Below are 21,350 nucleotides of genomic sequence, written 5' to 3' on the forward strand. Positions count from 1 at the left end.
AACAGCATCAGCAGCACATGACCTCCTCACAGCAGCAGCAGACAGGAACAGGTCACATGACCTTAACCTTAGCATGTTAGTCACGGGGTCTAGCATCGAAGTCTGGTAGCATCTCTCGCTCTCAGCAGCATGTGGTACACTTTTCCACTTTCCCCAGGCAGCCCACTTTCCACCTAGGTCCCAGAGCTCTATCCCCCATCAGGTTATGGGTAGGGCTTAACTCAGTGTGGCTGCTAATTGTCATTCTCCTGGCCCTTGACCAATAGGAAGGCTTCCTTCTGCAATGGGTGGGTCTAGTCCACACTGTAGTGGCACAATGGCAGCCAATCACAGTCTCTCTTTGCCATAGGCATGCGCACAGGTTGTGCTGGGTGTGCCCATGCACACCCTAATCTCCCTATGCGCATTAGTATTATCACTCTGTGTAGCAGCAGGAACATGTGAAAGATCTACCTCTTACCGGCTCTGCCATAAGAGAAGTGTCTATGCTCTTTTCTTTCACTGTATCGACAGAGAGATCAATTTGCCGGGGTCATATATATGTAGCAGTGGCGTAGCGTGGGTTGTCAGCACCTGGGGCAAGGCAAGTAATTTGCGCCCCCCCCCCCAACCTGCGGACTTTTAGCTATCCCTGAGTCGCTTCAAATACAATAGTACTGACCTACCTGATTCCTATACTGACCACTACACTGAGAACTACACTGTCCACTACACTACATTGTCCACTACACTGACCACTATACTATACTGACCACTATACTATACTGTCCACTATATTACACTTACCACTACACTGACCACCATACTACACTGTCCACTATACTACACTGTCCACTATACTACACTGTCCACTATACTACATTACACTGACCACTATACTACACTACACTTGACCACCATACTACACTGACCACTATACTATACTGACCACCATACTACACTGTCCACTATACTACACTACACTGTCCACTATACTACACTGTCCACTATACTACACTGTCCACTATACTACATTACACTGACCACTATACTACACTACACTTGACCACCATACTACACTGACCACTATACTACACTATACTGACCACCATACTACACTGTCCACTATACTGACCACTATACTACACTACGCTGTCCACTATACTACACTTGACCACCATACTACACTGTCCACTATACTACATTACACTGACCACTATACTACACTACACTTGACCACCATACTACACTGACCACTATACTACACTATACTGACCACCATACTACACTGTCCACTATACTGACCACTATACTACACTACACTGTCCACTATACTACACTGTCCACTATACTACACTGTCCACTATACTACATTACACTGACCACTATACTACACTACACTTGACCACCATACTACACTGACCACTATACTACACTGTCCACTAGACTACACTATACTGACCACCATACTACACTGACCACCATACTACACTGTCCGCTACACTACACTGTCCGCTACACTACACTGTCCACTATACTACACTATACTGACCACCATACTACACTGTCCACTATACTACACTGTCCACTATACTACACTACACTGTCCACTATACTACACTGACCACCATACTACACTGACCACCATACTACACTAACCACTATACTACACTATACTGACCACCATACTACATTGTTCACTATACTACACTGACCACTATACTACACTGACCACCATACTACACACTACACTGACCACTATACTACACTACACTGACCACTACACTGACCACTACACCACACTACACTGACCACTATACTACACTGACCACCATACTACACTGTCCACCATACTACACTGTCCACCATACTACACTGTCCACTATACTACACTGACCACCATACTACACTGACCACTATACTACACTGACCACCATACTACACTGACCACCATACTACACTGTCCACTATACTACACTGTCCACTACACTAACCACTACACTGACCACTATACTACACTACACTGACCACTATACTACACTGACCACCATACTACACTGTCCACCATACTACACTGTCCACCATACTACACTGTCCACTATACTACACTGACCACCATACTACACTGACCACCATACTACACTGACCACTATACTACACTGACCACCATACTACACTGTCCACTATACTACACTGACCACCATACTACACTGACCACCATACTACACTGACCACTATACTACACTGACCACCATACTACACTGACCACCATACTACACTGTCCACTATACTACACTGTCCACTACACTAACCACTACACTGACCACTATACTACACTACACTGACCACCATACTACACTGTCCACTATACTACACTGACCACCATACTACACTGTCCACTATACTACACTGTCCACTATACTACACTGTCCACTATACTACACTGACCACCATACTACACTACACTGACCACTACACTGACCACTACACCACACTACACTGACCACTATACTACACTGACCACCATACTACACTGTCCACCATACTACACTGTCCACCATACTACACTGTCCACTATACTACACTGACCACCATACTACACTGACCACCATACTACACTGACCACCATACTACACTGACCACTATACTACACTGACCACCATACTACACTGACCACTATACTACACTGACCACCATACTACACTGTCCACTATACTACACTGACCACCATACTACACTGACCACCATACTACACTGACCACTATACTACACTGACCACCATACTACACTGACCACCATACTACACTGTCCACTATACTACACTGTCCACTACACTAACCACTACACTGACCACTATACTACACTACACTGACCACCATACTACACTGTCCACTATACTACACTGACCACCATACTACACTGTCCACTATACTACACTGTCCACTATACTACACTGTCCACTATACTACACTGACCACCATACTACACTACACTGACCACTACACTGACCACTACACCACACTACACTGACCACTATACTACACTGACCACCATACTACACTGTCCACCATACTACACTGTCCACCATACTACACTGTCCACTATACTACACTGACCACCATACTACACTGACCACCATACTACACTGACCACCATACTACACTGACCACTATACTACACTGACCACCATACTACACTGACCACCATACTACACTGTCCACTATACTACACTGTCCACTACACTAACCACTACACTGACCACTACACCACACTACACTGACCACTATACTACACTGACCACCATACTACACTGTCCACCATACTACACTGTCCACTATACTACACTGACCACCATACTACACTGACCACCATACTACACTGACCACTATACTACACTGACCACCATACTACACTGACCACCATACTACACTGTCCACTATACTACACTGTCCACTACACTAACCACTACACTGACCACTATACTACACTACACTGACCACCATACTACACTGTCCACTATACTACACTGACCACCATACTACACTGTCCACTATACTACACTGTCCACTATACTACACTGACCACCATACTACACTGTCCACTATACTACACTATACTGACCACCATACTACACTGTCCACTATACTACACTGACCACCATACTACACTGACCACCATACTACACTGACCACCATACTACACTGTCCACTATACTACACTGTCCACTATACTACACTGACCACCATACTACACTGACCACCATACTACACTAACCACCATACTACACTGACCACCATACTACACTGTCCACTACACTAACCACTACACTGACCACTATACTACACTACACTGACCACTACACTAACCACCATACTACACTGACCACCATACTACACTTTCCACCATACTACACTGTCCACCATACTACACTGACCACCATACTACACTGACCACCATACTACACTGACCACTATACTACACTGTCCACTACACTAACCACTACACTGTCCACTATACTGACCACCATACTACACTGACCACTATACTACACTGACCACTACACTGACCACTATACTACACTGACCACTACACTACACTGACCACCATACTACAATGTCCACTATACTACACTGTCCACTATACTACACTGACCACCATACTACACTACACTGTCCACCATACTACACTGACCACCATACTACACTGACCACCATACTACACTGACCACCATACTACACTACACTGTCCACCATACTAAACTGACCACCATACTACACTGTCCACTACACTACACTGACCTCCATACTAAACTACACTATACTGACCACTATGCTAACCACTATACTACACTAACCACTATACTACACTATACTGTCCACTACACTGCCCCCCATAGTGACCACTACACTGACCTCCATACTATACTACACTACATTGTCCTGCCTACAGTCTCTCTCTCTCGCCCCCCTCCCTCCCCCTCCCAGTAACATGACTCTCACTCACCTTTTTATCCTGGCTGCATCGATCCGGATGAGGAGGAGAACACAGCGGCGGCTCACTTTCTTCTCTCCCCTGCGCTCTGCTTGCTGCCATGTTCAGTATCCAGCGCCCTGTGATTGGGCGTATGGGGGTCATGTGCGGAGGCGGGACGCCTCACATGACCCCCATACACCCAATCACAGGGCGCCGGACACTTAACATGGCGGCCGGAGCCCAGGGACACAAAATTAGAAAATAGGAGGAGGCAGCCAGTGACACATACTGGCGCCCCCCTAAATATCGCGCCCGGGGCCACGGCACCCCCTGCACCCCCCACGCTACACCACTGATATGTAGACACACACACATGCATGTGTGTGTGTTTGAGCTTTAGGGTGCACACCCTAATGCAATAGGCTGCGCACACCTATGCTCTTTGCTCTCCTTTCTCCCTGCACTGTCTATCATAGCATGGAAGAAAAGAGAGAAACCTGTCTGTGTACAAGTTTGAGCTGTTGGGTGACTTAAACCAACCCAATTGGTGCTACAGCACGTTAATACAATTTATAAATTGGGCATTTATTTATCTCCAGGCATGCCCTCTTATCAATAGTTGTTTCTCAATTATGATTTCGTGAGATTGTGATTTAGGAACAACTGAGAGGGCACGCCTGGGAGTAACTATTACTATTGTAAAGCGCATCTTGCCGATTAGTAAAATGAGACGCAATAATATTTGGTAACTTTGCTGGCCTGTGGGAGTGGTGAAACACGTTTGTATATGGTGAGGATTTTGCAGGAGAGGCACACATTTTTATTTATGAAGAATAGTGGACACTTTGAGATATTAATTGTATTGACCATATCAGTAGATATTCAAGTTGTGCACATTGTTCACATGTGGTGGCATGTTGGTTTATTATTATTTATGTTTAAAGTATTCATTGCGCTAATGGTTTAGAACAAAGAAAAAGAAAAGGGAACTGGGGCTCATCCTCAATAGACTCCGGTATCCTCGGGTGAAAAAATAAAGCCAGAGAATCAGCTTCACCCGTTTAAAAGGATACGGTTCCACCGTCAACCTGAGGTATCCTAGTGAATCTACTGGAGACTTCAAGGGGTGGTTGTCCTCTGAATATAACCTATCAGCATAAAAAAATGGAAAGAACCCAAAGCAATTCTTCAGAGAGGACAGACCGGTGGAAAGCTATTTATCATTTATTGATTATCCAATTAATTTTACAATTACAAAAATAGTGAAAAAAGCTACAACTATCTCCAACACATAATTAAAAAAGACTTAGAGTCTTAATAAGACACAGGTGGCCACCATTCCCAGATCGCACCTTTCATATCCCTCACTGACACACATACACAAGCAAACTAAAGCCGATCCTCAGATCGGATTGAAAAAATATTGTCCTTAGAACACTGAAATATACTAATAGATGTATGTGGATGGAAAATGTTACTTTCCGTGGGGAATATTTAGAGTGTTCGTTGAGGATATTTCAGGACAAAGAAAGAGTTTTGGAATTCCAAATGCTGGTGCAGTGTGAAAGTTTCCTCGGTATTTGGCCGCTGTGGATACTATGTTTCAAAGTCTATTTTGTAATCATCAAGTGCGCGCCATAGCTGGAAATCAAAGACTAGTGTCAGATATGTTTAAAAAAAACTTAAACACAAGTGCCTGACGGAATGTGCTGATAGTATTTCATTACACCGGTAATAGGAATATGATACAGCTCACCGTTGCTTCATGTGTATGGCTGATCACCACCTTAGGCATCTAGTCTTGATATCTGTAGTCCATCTTCCATCGTCCCGGCAGCTGGATACGGGATGAAAGGTGAAGGGAGTTTCCTCCGTCAAACTTTGATGCAGTTGTCCGTATCAGAGGAGGGGGCCTCAAGATCAGCAGAGGCTCACCGCGGATGATAGCATCATGCTAAATCATGCTATCATGGTATCTGTGGACATGGTGACCCCCATCCACTAGCTTGATCCCCCCTCAACTCTCCTCGGGCCGCTGCTATCCATAGGAAATTGGAAACTGATGTAACCATCACTGGCGGCATTTTCTTGGTCCATCATCCGCGGCCTCATCCCCACAACCCTGGCCTGGCAAGGGGACCCCCAGATCCCGGCCCTCCCCCCTGTGTGAAATGGTAAGGGGGTACAAAAGTACCCCTACCATTTCACTAAAAAAGTGTCAAAAATGTTAAAAATGACAAGAGACAGTTTTTGACAATTCCTTTATTTAAATGCTTCTTCTTTCTTCTATCTTCTTTCTTCTTTCTTCTATCTTCTATCTTCCTTCGGTTTCTTCCTCCATCTTCTTCTTCTTCTGGTTCTTCCTCCGGTGTTCTCATCCAGCATCTTCCTCTGCGGCGTCGGCATCTTCTTCCCTTCTTCTCCACAGGCCGCTCCGCATCCATGATGGAATGGGGGAGGCTCCCGCTGTGTGACGCTTCTCTCTTCATCTTTTTCTCTTCATCTTCTTCTCTTCATCTTCTTGTCTTCTTCTTCTTTTCGGGCCGCTCCGCATCCATGATGGCATGGAGGGAGGCTCCCGCTGTGTGACGCTTCTCCTCTTCTGACGGTTCTTAAATAACGGGGGGGCGGGGTCACCCGGTGATGAAGATGAAGAGAAGAAGATGAAGAGAGAAGCGTCACACAGCGGGAGCCTCCCTCCTTGCGGAGGAAGATGCCAGACGAGAACACCGGAGGAAGAACCAGAAGAACCAGAAGAAGAAGAAGATGGAGGAAGAAACCGAAGGAAGATAGAAGAAAGAAGATAGAAGAAAGAAGAAGCATTTAAAAAAAGGAATTGTCAAAAACTGTCTCTTTTAACATTTTTGACAGTTTTTTTGTGAAATGGTAGGGGTACTTTTGTAACCCCTTACCATTTCACACAGGGGGGGAGGGCCGGGATCTGGGGATCCCCTTGTTAAAGGGGGCTTCCAGATTCCGATAAGCCCCCTGCCCGCAGACCCCCACAACCACCAGCCAGGGTTGTGGGGATGAGGCCCTTGTCCTCATCAACATGGGGACAAGGTGTTTTGGGGGGCTACCCCAAAGCACCCTCCCAATGTTGAGGGCAAGTGGCCTGGTACGGTTCAGGAGGGGGGGCGCTCTCTCATCCCCCTCTTTTTCTGCGGCCTGCCAGGTTGCGTGCTTGGATAAGGGTCTGGATTTTTGGGGGGACCCCACGCCATTTTTTTTTAATTTTGGCGCGGGGTTCCCCTTAAAATCCAAACCAGACCTGAAGGGTCTGGTATAGATTTTGAGGGGGACCCCACGCTATTTATTTTTTTTATTTTGTCCGGGGTTCCCCTTAATATCCATACCAGACCTGAAGGGCCTGGTATGGAATTTAGGGGGACCCCCATGCCATTTTTTTTTAAATTTTGGTTCGGGGTTCCCCTGTGGGGAATTCCCATGCCGTTTTTATCAATGAACTTTTATGTGTATTGTCGGACCGGCAATTCATTATTATCCACGCCGCAAGTAGTTTTAAATGACTTTTTTTCCTTTGAAATGTAATTTTGCTGTCAGACTTCTAAACACGTGAACATGCGCCCCTTTACAGGCATTCTATAGACACCCCCCAGGTATGAAATTTACACTTCTATTGTTTCACTTTAAGCATTATTAAAATCACTGCTCCCGAAAAAACAGCCATTTTTAAAACTTTTTTGCATTGATACATGTCCCCTGGGGCAGGACCCAGGTCCCCAAACACTTTTTATGACAATAACTTGCATATTAACATTTAAGATTAGCACTTTTGATTATTCATGTTCGTGTCCCATAGACTTTAACCACTTGCCTACCAGGCCAATTCTGACATTTCTCTCTACATGTAAAAATCATAATTTTTTGGCTAGAAAATTACATAGAACCCCCAAACATTATATATGTTTTTTAGCAGAGACCCTAGAGAATACAATGGCGGTCATTGCAACTTTTTATCTAGCACGGTATATGCGCAGCAATTTTTTGAATGCATTTTTTTAGGAAAAAAAAAGTTTTGGGCTTAAAAGAAAAAAAACAAGAAGGTTAGCCCAATGTTTTTGCATAATGTGAAAGATAAAGTTACGCCAAGTAAATAGATACCCAACATGTCACGCTTCAAAATTGCACACGCTCATGGAATGGCGCCAAACTTCGCTATTTAAAAATCCCCTTAGGTGACGCTTTAAAAATTTTTACTGGTTACATGTTTTGAGTTACAGAGGGGGTCCAGGACCAAAATAATTGCTCTCGCTCTAACATTCGCGGTGACACCTCACATGTGTGGTTTGAACACCGTTTTCATATGTGGGCGGGACTTATGTATGCGTTCGCTTCTGCAAGCGAGCTCACGGGGACAGGGGCGCTTTAATTTTTTTTTTTTTATTGTTAATTTTACTTTTTTTATTTCAGCTTGACACTTTTTTCCCCCCCAAATTTTTTCATCACTTTTGTTTCTATTACAAGGAATTTAAACATCCCTTGTAATAGGAATAAGCATGACAGGTGCTCTTTACAGTGAGATGTGGGGTCAATAAGACCCCACATCTCACCTCTAGGCTTAGAAGCCTGAAATAAATAAAAACAAAAAACGATCTCTGCTTCCCAGCCGAAGCGGCGCATTTTTTTTTAATACAGAAGCCGGGCGTGACATCATAACATCACGCCCGGCCTCCGAACGATCATAGAGACTCCGGCGACCATTTGGTCCACCCAAAAGCTCTATGCTAAACATCCGGGGCTGGCGGATCCTGTGACCGACTCACTGATCGTAGCGGTGAGTCGGTACAAGCACCGGAGGGTGGCGGGAGGGGGGGGAATGTCCCCTCTTGCCTCCCGTAAGAATGATCAAGCAGCGGAACACTCTTTTGATCACTGCTGCAAATATTTGATTGCAACCACTATTAGAATTGTATTATTTTAGTTTATTTGCAGATATGCAAGTTTGTATTTCTACTCATGACATTTAAAGGCGTTCGATAAGAAATGGTGTCCCTGGGTTAGCAGCGGGAGGAAATCGTTCAGCTGAAATCACACTTTCATTCCCGTATGTCAGTCCCGACTGCAGGGGGAATTTCAGAGACATCTGTGCAGGTTTCTGCACTGATATCAATACAAATTGCACCCCAAAGTCGCACCAATTAAAACAGTGCAATTGTCACCGCTTTGACATGTCAAATCGCACTAATGTGAACTAAAGCTGACACATACAACACTGCCTATCCACCAGCTGAATTAATTACCTGCAATTCTCCACAGCTGTTATATAAAAAGATTCCACCTTTATCATTAACTTACAGGTGTGCTGAAGCCTAGGTTTACATTGGAGCGATTTGCGAGATCAAATCGCATGACTATTGGCAGCAATGGCACTGTTCCAATCGATGCAACATTTTTGTGGCACCGCACCAATTTGCTAAAGTAGTTCCTGCACTACTTTTGCCTATTTCAGGTGTGACTTTAATAGACATTTGTGTATGAAGCCACACGGACGTCTATCAAGTAGCACTTGAAATCACGCTGACCTTGCTACTTTGAAATCGTGCTACTTCAAGTGAAGTAGCACGATTTCAAAGTAGCATCAATGTGAACCAGGGCAAAGAGATTAGTTTTTTGGTGCACAAATAAATATTGAAATAAAATATAAGAGATATTGCACTTTCCCAAAACCACCACCCACAAAAACTAAAGAGAAAAAAGTAGAAGAAAAAAAAAAAAAACACCACAACAAAGCTCAATAATGTACTTTTATTCTACCAGCAGAAAAACAAAAACAAAAAAAAATTACATTAATTTACTAGTTTCAAAAAAATTTGGATAGCAATGGGATTTTAAGGGCCCTGCTCATAGAAGCTTACAATCTAAAATTTGACAAAACCTTAGAGTGGACACAGCTTTAATTTCAGTTTATAATGGGCAACACATCACATTTTTATCTGCGAGATTATAGAAACATACTTAACAGTCATTCTTACAAAGCATTCCAACATAATATTAAAAGACTTATTCAAAACACCCACCACCAGCCCACAATCCACACATACATACATTGGTGACCATGTTCTGCTGGAAGCTGCATTTCGGTGTACACGATTAAATGAGATCAAAAAGAGTAGGTCAGCAGATGATTCCAAATGATGTTTGCATGATCAAACAGGAACAATACACACACAACATTGACAGCATGGCCACATAAACCCACTTTTGATTGAAAAAATGCACAAGAATTTTATCAACTCTCTCAATATCATTCCTTCTCCCCCACAAATCACAGCAAAAAACCTGACCTTCTCAGGCCAAATGAACCCCCCTACTGCAGGCCTTTTTATAAGAGAGGTTGTATTGTTAGCACACTGACACACCCAATAGAGAGTACACGCCCACCAGTATCTTTCAATCTGTCTCTTCATGTATGTCTAAAGTGATTGCACCTGATGAGCAGGAACACATAATAGTACTGGCAACTGTGTTAGCTCTTGGCTATGTGCATCAAATCTCCAACTACAGGACAAAGATCAAAGTCCATTTGCATCCACATAAACAAAGCAACAGTTTTCTAAGCATATGTACCTGTGCAGTGTAAACCCTAAAATTTGAAATGTCCAAGTCCCTGGGCATGATTAGTGCTAACAAACATTAACATCAGTCCCTGGCTGCAATGAGCTTCCAATATAAAGTCCAAAATTAATGTTCTTATATTAGAACTTATTTCGACAGGAGACAAATAAAGTGTCAGCATGTCTTTGGATTGTGGCGAGAAACCCACACAGGGATAACATATAAACGTCAACACAAGGATTAGCATGTTGGGGAATTGAACCAACATCCCAGGTGCTGCTAGACAGAACTGCTACCCACTTACCCACCAGGCATCCCCACCCATGTTCTCTGCATCTCTGTATCTCTGTGGTGTGAACCAACCCTAAGTCCATAGCCATGCTCAGTGTCACAAGCAATATACAATATATTGGCCTAAGTATTGGGATGCCTGCCTTTAAACGCACATGAACTGTAATGGCATCCCTGTATTAGTATTGGGTTCAAAACTCATTTGGCCCACCCTTTGCAGCTATAACAGCTTCAACTCTTCTTGTCCACATGGTTTAGGAGTGTGTCTATGGGAATGTTTGACCATTCTTCTAAGTGCATTTGTGAGATCAGGCACTGATGTTGGACGAGAAGGCCTGACCTACAGTCTCCTCTCTAATTCATCCCCAAGGTGTTCTGTTGTGTTGAGGTCAGGACTCTGTCTAGGCCAGTCAAGTTCCTCCACCCCAAACTCCCTCATCCATGTCTTTATGGACCTTGCTTTGTGCACTGGTCCAAATAATTTGGTGGAGGGGGGATTATGATGTGGGGTTGTTTTTCAGGGGTTGGGCTTGGCCTCTTAGTTCCAGTTAAGGGAACTCTTAAGGCGTCAGCATACCAAGACATTTTGGACAATTTCATGCTCCCAACTTTGTGGGAACAGTTTGGGGAAAGCCCTTTCCTGTTCCAACATGACTGCACACCAGTGCACAAAGCAAGGTCCATAAAGACACGGATGAGCACGTTTGGGGTGGAGAAACTTTACTGGCTAGCACAAGGTCCTGGCCTCAACCCAACAGAACACCCTTTGGCTGAATTAGAGTAGAGACTGTGATCCAGGCCTTCTCATCCAACATCAGTGCCTGGCCTCACAAATGCACTTCTGGAAGAATTATCAAACATTCCCATAGGCACACTAAACTTTGTGGACAGCCTTCCCAGAAGCTGTTCTAGCTGCAAAGGGTGGGCCAAATCAAATTTTAACCCTACGGACTAAGACTGGGAAGCCATTAAAGTTCATGTGTGTGTAAAGGCAGGTGTCCCAATACTTTTGGCTAAATAGTGTATCTGGAAAAGACTTACAATGGTGGTGGAGCCCTCCTACACATAAATACTACATTTAGACATAGTTATAGGACCTGGGAGATGAGACAACTTCTCTACATGAAGCAACATGGTTGGGATTTGAACTCATACACTCAGGGATGCTAAGCAGAAGTTCTAACCTCTAAGCCACAGAGCTGCCATGTGTGAGAACCTCCTACACATAAAAACACATAAATACTGCATTTCTATGGACATACAGGTGATGGAATTGCATTACTCAAGAGTTATTCTTCTTGATTTATTCTGTGATATTTGGTGTTTTTTTTGTGGGTGAGAGTAGAATATTACCCTCAAATTTTTGGGAATTACATTTTGATTTCTTTTGTTGGTACACATATCACATTTTTTGGGCTCAAATTATGAATATTTGGAAATAATAAAAAGCACAAAAAATTGTGATTCATTTTAAATTTGCATCAGAAATGGTATTGTTTGTGAATTATAAAGACACCTGTGTGAGTTGGGTAAAGATTGTTGTGAGATTGAGAGTAACAAGTGAAAGTGACAGAGAAAAATATATTTTATCAAAACATTCTACATTCCAGTATTCTTGAAATCAAAATAATTTAAGTAGAAGCAACAATGTTGCAAAGGAAAATTTATTTCACAAATGTATCCTTATTTCAGAAAGATACATTTCATCTCAACATTAAAAGGTTTTTTTTTGTGAAAGTTACAATTGTTCCATTAGAATCAATGGCTAATACTTCATTTGGACCAGAATAGAGCAGATTTTCATTTTAAAAAAATGCTCTCTAATTTGCTCTCATTTTGGTATTTACTATAGCGCCGGCTAAAAAAGACACTTGAGTTAAAATGAGAGTTATTTTCAGGTCTGAGCATGCTCAGTTGTGTTGGCACCTAGTTGTCCAAAATGGGGAATTTTTCACTTCTCAGACTTTTAAAGAAATTTCAGCGTAGAAATCACTTTTTCACACAGTTTAAAAGCAGATTATCTTTAACCACTTCCCACCCGGCCACTGCACATAAACGGCCGGGTGGGCTATCTCTCCTTCTGAGTGGACGTTCAGGAACATCCCTCAGAAGGAGCGGGATCGTGCCCGCTCCGCGGCGCGATCCCGATGCGCTCGTGTCACCTGGACATGGCGCATCTCTGATCGGCAGGAGGACTCTGCGATTGCCCCTCCTGATCACATGACGGCCGTGTCGAATCACAGCCGTCATGTGATGTAAACACAGAGCCAGTTGCTAGGCAATCGGCTCTCCTCACACGGAAGTTGTCAGTGAGGAGAGGAGAGCGGATCGCTGCAGCCGGCTGGTGATCAGTGAGTATGAACTGTTTTTTACAGCTTTTTACTCACTGATCACCAGTCTAGTGACCCCACACACATGTAAAAACACAAAACAAACACTAAGTAGACACACAATGTCCCCAAAACACGTCCCCAAAACACATGTCCCCAAATCACATGTCCCCCACATATGTCCCAGTAAAATCACATGTCCCAATGATTATCTGAACACACATGTCACCTGCGCACATCTGTACATGATCATTTGCGCACATGTGTCCGTGATCACACGAACCAATTATTATACACTTAACAGGATTTTTTTTACCAAAAACATGTAGCAGAATACGTTTTGGCTTAAATTTATGACAAAATTTGATTTTATTGGATTTGCTTTAAAATAGAAAGAAGAAAATATTGGTTTTTTTTTTCCAAATTTCCGCTCTTTTTTCGCTTATATCACAAAAAATAAAAAATGGAGTTGTGAATAAATACCACCAAAAGAAAGGTCTATTTGTGTGAACAAAATGATAAAAATTTAATTTGGGTACAGCGTAGCATGACCGCGCAATTATTGTAATTGTGAGAGCTCTGAAAGCTGAAAATTGGTCTGGGAAGGAGGGGGGCGAAAGTGCCCAGTATTGAGGTGGTTAAATAATATACCGCATATTTCAGTACCATTTAGGCAATTATATCATGCTCTAAACATTATTTCCATGTGCAATTCTCCAGGTTTTAGCAGAGTAAGGGTTTGGGCGCTATTTGGTTTCAGGAAACTATAGTAAATTTGATTTTAGGAGTATTTTCTCACCAGCGCTATAGTGAATACCGTTTAGTGCTAATTACTGCAAATTAGCGCTAATTAGCGCCGCAGCTCTATAGTAAATGACCCCCATAGTCTCTTTCTGTACTCACTCTGAATTAAATGCTTGTGTTCCCCATCACTCTCCTCCTCAGCTTCATCACAAGTGGCATTATCAAGAATACATAATTCATAATTCATCTAGAGGTTCCACCATGTGTTTTAAAATTTTGTCATACCCCATTGCACACATTAGAACAGTTTTGTATTTACTTCTGTTTTTGCGGCAATCAAATTCTCTAGAGATGTTCTGATCTTTGACAAATACCTCACTGGTGCCTTAATATGGGATGTGAGTTTCTAAGTATATAATATTAAGATGATATTTTCCAACAATAGATTTTCTAAATACTTTGAATGAGACTGTAACAGAATCCTCAGCCTGAGTACAAGACTTTAGCCTGCTCTAGAAATGTTTGATGTGAAGTGTTCAGGCAGATATCATTTCATCTCATTGATGAGACTCCAACACAGCTCATGCGTCTCCGCCAGAATAAAATAATGTTGTCAATGGAATATATACAGTAGCGAAAATAATTATTTGATCCCTTGCAGATCATTATTATAGAGACAGGATATCAACCAAAAATCCAGAAAAAAACACATAATACAAATGTTATAAATTAAGTTGCAATTCAGTGGGTAAAATAAATATTTGATCCCCTACCAATCACAATAGCTTGCGTGGTACACAGATTAGTCCTGTCAATTTAAGAAGGTACTCCTAACGTCAACTCGTTATGTGTATAAAAGACACCTTTAAATATACAATATTTCAAACCCAGAGCTGTCGCAGAACAATATGATTCCCTATGCAAGGGCAATCAAACGATGCAAAATCATATATCCACCCTATCCAAATTAAACTTGAATTAAAAAAGATAATAAAGTTCATATATCAATTCATAGATAAAGTTCATAAGTAAATTGCATATTCACGCTGTCTTCTAAGTGCAAAATAATATCAAATTAATCTTCTAAAGTGTAATCCATGCTCCAATGTTCTTGTGACAGTAAAGTGAAGATAATGGCAATAAGTTGTCATGCTCCCTTCCTCATGTGAACTCACACACCAACTCCTAGTGAATATTGTGCCTGTCAGTGTGAAAACAATCCTCAGAATCCTGTGACAAATGGATCTCAACTCCTCTGTTCGTCCCAGCAGGATAATAGATTTCTCAATTGAGATGGCATATAAGGAGAATCAGGAGATATCCATAGCATAATTCCATGTTATTAAAAGACATTAAAAACAAATGTAATACAAGTAAACTCTTGGTAAATAGCATATAATGCCAGCTTGGCACACAATCCTGCGGCATGCGCTCCAAATACAGGACAGGACCAAATGAGCCCGATAATAGATACTCAGTCTAGATGCAGAGAAGACCAAGAATGTAGCTCATCTTTCTGTAGTAAAGGAAAGAAACTCTCAGAACACAGGCTGAAACTATGCTGTGTCTTTCTACTAAACACTGAGCAGTGTAGCCTCACTCTCATCTGGAGCGCATGCCGCAGAGTAAGTTTGCCAATGAATATCTAACTGATTCAGAGAAGGATTGAGAGAAAGTGCTGTGGTCAGATGAGACCAAAATTGAGCTCTTTGGCATTAACTTAACTCGCTGTTTTTTGGAGGAAGAAAAATGCTGACTATGACCCTAAGAACACCATCCCTACAGTCAAGCACGGAGCTGGAAACATTATGCTTTGGGGCTGGTTTTCTGCTAAAGGTACAGGCCGACTTTGCCACATTGAGGGGCCAATAGGCAGGGCCCTGTATTGTAAATTCTTGGATAAGAACCTTCTTCCCTCAGCCAGAACACTGAAGATGGGTCGTGGATGGGTCTTCCAGCATGACAATGACCCAAAACATACTGCCAAGGCAAGAAAGGGGTGGCTCAAGAAGAAGCACGTTAAAGTCATGTCGTTGCCTAGACAGTCTCCAGGCCTTAATCCTATAGAAAATGTACGGAGAGAGCTGAAAATTTGAGTTGCCAAGCAACAGCAAATAAACCTTTTAGGATTTAGAGAAGATCTGTAAAGAAGAGTGGACCAAAATCCCTCCTGAGATGTGTGCAAACCTGGTAACCAACTACAAGAAACATCTTGCCTCTGTGTTTGCCAACAAGGGTTTCTCCACCAAGTACTAAGTCATGTTTTGCTTGGGGATCAAATACCTATTTTACTCACTGTACAGCAACTTAATTTACTGTGTTACAATTGAATCATGTTTTTTTTCTGGATTTTTGGTTAATATTTTGTCTCTATCATTTAAATTACACCTATGGTAAAAATTGTAGAGTCTTCATTTCTTTGTAAGTAGCAAACTTACAAAATCTACAGGGGATCAAATAATTATTTTCCCCACTGTATGGAATATATGTGGACTATGTAGTATGTAGTATTGTAGTATTAAATATAATTAATGGGAAAATATACAAACTGAAAATCTAAAACAGTACATTTACTGTCATTTTTGTTACAACTGCACAAATAACATGATCCAATTTATCAAACTTGTTGCCCTAAATTAAGTTGAATATATTTATACATAGTGAATGAAAAAAACATTCATTAATACATTTGTGAACAGCAAATGTTAAATCATTTGAAGAACATTTCACTACATGTTCTGATAAAACGAGCTCCCCTTGCACTGATCTGCATTACAGCATTTAAAATAGGTCTCTAAATTATTGATTAAAGCAGAAGTTTTTATTGCATACATTTGCATATTTCCTGGATAAAGATCAGACTACTACCAACATTAGAAAATATTAAAACATTTTATTAATCATCTAACCTGTGTCAAGTAGTAAGAATTCAGACATGGATACTATAATGCAGTACAATAAGCATATACTGTATATATTATGAAATATAATCATGTAATATAAACTACCATATATCCTATCCTATTCCCATGGATTATTATTGAGCAAGAGAAGAACAGCCTACAGAAGGATAAAGTGCCCGCCCTCGCAGAAGTCGCTTGGTGGTAGTTTGAGTTCTCTATTCTGTGCCTCGACTCCAAGAACAAGCTCAGCCCCTCTGACACATTTGGTTGAATGAAAATCACTGCAAGCACTTATAAGATACTTTTTAACCTGGCTGTAAATTACTACCAGAAAATAGACAAAAGACTGTTTAGTGGTAAATTAACTCAAATGTATTGGCATGGGTTAGATTAAATGATGGTATGAGCATATAGTAGGTAGGACATTGTCTGCTAGACAGTATACTCACTATGCCAAAGTAACTCTGTACCACTAGACCGGAATGAACACATAAATCAGCAAAGCCAGCAATATACAATGCATATAAACATTAACTGCAATGTGCATGATAATACTATACTAGTCACAAGTGCACTCTAGGAGAATGGCTGGGATATGGTACAATGTCCCCCAAGGGGTACCTCTTAACATAAACAATAGGTAAAGGTCTCTGTGTAGCAGCTGTAAATGGACAGTTTTTAGTTCTAACTCTTCAGCTGGCTAGCGTTGGGGTCCAATTGTACCATTGATGCACATGAGAATAGTCCCAGTCAAGCCTGCAGGTGGCAATAAGGCTACTTGATGGCTTTGTGGTCAGTTCCTAAAGGGCTTAGTCTCTCTAGCAGCAGATAGTAAATCCTCACAGCAGAAACTCACCAGTCCGAGTGATATTAAAAACTCACCATCTGGTCAGACACAGCAATTAGTCCACTTTGTGTCCTGCACCCAGGCGGCTCTGTTCTTCAGCACCCTGGACAGTGATGTGTACTCTCAGGGCTCCCTCATGGCAAGAGGAAGCTGTGTCCTGTACAGCCTGAGAAAATGCAGCTCTTTCAATCCTCCTGGCAATCTCTCTCTGGGAAATGTTGATTACAGTAGAAGCGCTACTATAGATCCCACAGTGCAGAGCTGCCTGACCCAGTCTATTGAACTCTTGCTGCTCAGCTGCTCCCTTCTCTTCTTTATATAGCCGTCAACCAGTTCAGCACTGCAGGGCAGCAGCTACAGAGGAGGCTTGATGTAATAAACCATGGTCACCTGATTCTGTGGTATAGTAACATTTAAAATAATTCTTTTTTTCACATAAAAACAGTGTTCATTTTTACATCAAATTTTATTTTGTTTTAGTTGTATTTTAGTCATCTGAATTGTTTTAGTCGACTTAATTTTTCCAGTACATTTTAGTTGACTAAAATCGAATGGGTTTGGTTAATCACTTCCAGACGGAGCCTTTTCTGGCACTTTTAGCTTATGTGTAACAATCAGCATTTTTTGCTAGGAAATAACTTAGAATCCCCAAACATTATATGTTTTTTAAAGCAGAGGCCCTAGAGAATAAATCGGTGGGTTTTCCTTTTTTTTATGTCATACAGTATCTGCGCAACAGTTTTTTAAATGCAATTTTTTGGAAAAAAAAAACACTTTTTTTAAATTTGAATGCAAAAAACACACTACATAACTAAATTGTTTTGTAAAATATAAAAGATGATGTTACAATGAGTAAATAGACACCAAACATGTCCTGCTTTAAAATTGCGCACACCCTTGCAACGGTAACAAACTATGTAAATTTTACTATCCATAGGCGATGCTTTCAAAGCTTTTACAGGTTACCACTTTAGATTTACAGAGGAGGTCTGGTGCTAGAATTACTGCCGATGATCTGATGTTCCTGGTGATACCTCACATGTGGGACAATCGCTGTTTGGATGCGTGTGGGATTGACGCACATGTTTGTGTTTGCAAGTGAGCACAGGAGGAAGGAGGGGCACTTTTTTTTTTTTTTAATTATTCATTTTTTTACTTTTACACTGTTGCTTTAATTTTCTTTTTTTTTTATCACTTTTATTGCTGTCATAATTAATGTAAACATCCTTGCAATAGGCATGTGACAGATTCTTTATGGATAGATCTTGTGTCTATAAGACGCCACATCCCTCCTTTGCCCTTAACCCCCCTTCACACCGATGCGACTTATCATGCGATTTTGTAGGTCCAAACTGCATGACAAGTCGCATCCTATTTTCAGCAATGGAACTGTTCAAATCGACTTTGCAGTTTCACACCGATTTAAAAAAAATTCCTGAGCTATTTTTTGTTGTTTCAGGCTCGACTTGAACTCGCACAGATGTCAGCCAAGTCACTCTGACCTGTGGCTTTGAAATCGTGCGATTTCAAGTGAAGTCGCATGATTTCAAAGCCGCATTCAGTGTGAACAGGGCTAAAAGCATTCAAAACACCAAGATCTGTGTTTCTCAGTGCTTTAGACGTTTTTTTAAAGGGCGCCATTGATATCCAACTAAGCCGGAAGTGATGTCATGTCATTGATTTTTGGGTTACTATAGTGAGCAGCCGATCAAAGCCGATCCTGGTAGGGACGGGAGAGCCCAAGCAAGCCGCCGAAGGTGGCGGGAAGGGGTGACGTCCCCTCCCACTGCTTGTAAAAGTAGTCCAGCGGCTAGCATTGCTTTTGCAAGAGAGCCGACCACTGGCTCAAAAAACAGTACGGCTACAGGCATCATCCCGGTATAACCACCTAAAGTCCATCGACGTACGGGTACATCGCTAGTCGGTAAGTAGTTACATTGCAATACATTATTTAAGCCTTTCTCTAGAATTGCCAAACTCATTATATACTCCTGGAATAAGAATCTAATAACATGTTATTATTTCTGGTATTAGGGTTTGAACATGCATTACAGATACAGATTTTACTGCCTTTTGACAAATAGAAGTGCAACTTTAAAATACAAAAAAACCCTGTAAAATCTATTGCCATTGTGCATATTACCTAAATATACTACCAACATTAAATATCAAGAAAAAAAAACAAAAAAAAAATGTATCTTAATCTTTCAGCAGCTTAGCAGATGCCCCCTACTTATACTTATGTGGTAGTGCAATACATCTTTAACCACTTGAGCCCTGGACCATTTGGCTGCCCAAAGACCAGAGCGTTTTTTGCGATTCGGCACTGCGTCACTTTAACTGACAATAGCGCGGTCGTGCAATGCTGTACCCAAACAAAATTGACGTCCTCTTTTTCCCACAAATAGAGCTTTCTTTTGGTGGTATTTGATCGCCTCTGTGGTTTTTATTTTTTGCGATATAAACAAAAAAATAGCGACAATTTTGAAAAGAATGCAATATTTTTTACTTTTTGCTATAATAAATATCCCTCAAAAATATATAAAAAAAACTATTTTTTGTCTCAGTTTAGGCCGATATGTATTCTACATATTTTTGGTAAAAAAAAATCGCAATAAGCGTATATTGATTGATTTATAGCATCTACAAAATAGGGGACAGTTTAATGGCATTTTTATTTTTGATTTTTTTTTTTATTAGTAATGGCAGTGATCTGCGATTTTTATCAGGACTGTGATATTATGGCGGACACATTGGACATTTTTGACACATTTTTGGGACCATTGTCATTTATATAGCGATCTGTGCGATCAAAAATGCATTGATTATGGTGTAAATGGCACTGGCAGTGAAGGGGTTAACCACTAGGGGCAGTGAAGGGGTTAAGTGTGTCCTAGGGAGTGATTCTAACTGTGGGGGGAGTGGCTTCAACACACAGGACAGTGATCACTGCTCCCGATGACAGAGAGCAGTAGATCAATGTCCTGTCACTAGGCAGAACGGGAATGCTTTGTTTACATAAGCATCTCCCCATTCTTCCTCTCCGTGACACGATCACGGGCACCCGGCGGACATCGAGTCTGCGGCACCCGCGGTCACGGAGACCGCGGCGGGCGCGCTCGCAACACCGCTTCTTAAAGGGGACGTACCTGTATGCCCTTTTGCCTGCCAGTGCCATTCTGCCAACGTACATCAACGTGCGCT

This window comes from Aquarana catesbeiana, linkage group LG05, assembly GCF_042186555.1.
Source record: "Aquarana catesbeiana isolate 2022-GZ linkage group LG05, ASM4218655v1, whole genome shotgun sequence".
NCBI classification, from domain to species: Eukaryota; Metazoa; Chordata; class Amphibia; order Anura; family Ranidae; genus Aquarana; species Aquarana catesbeiana.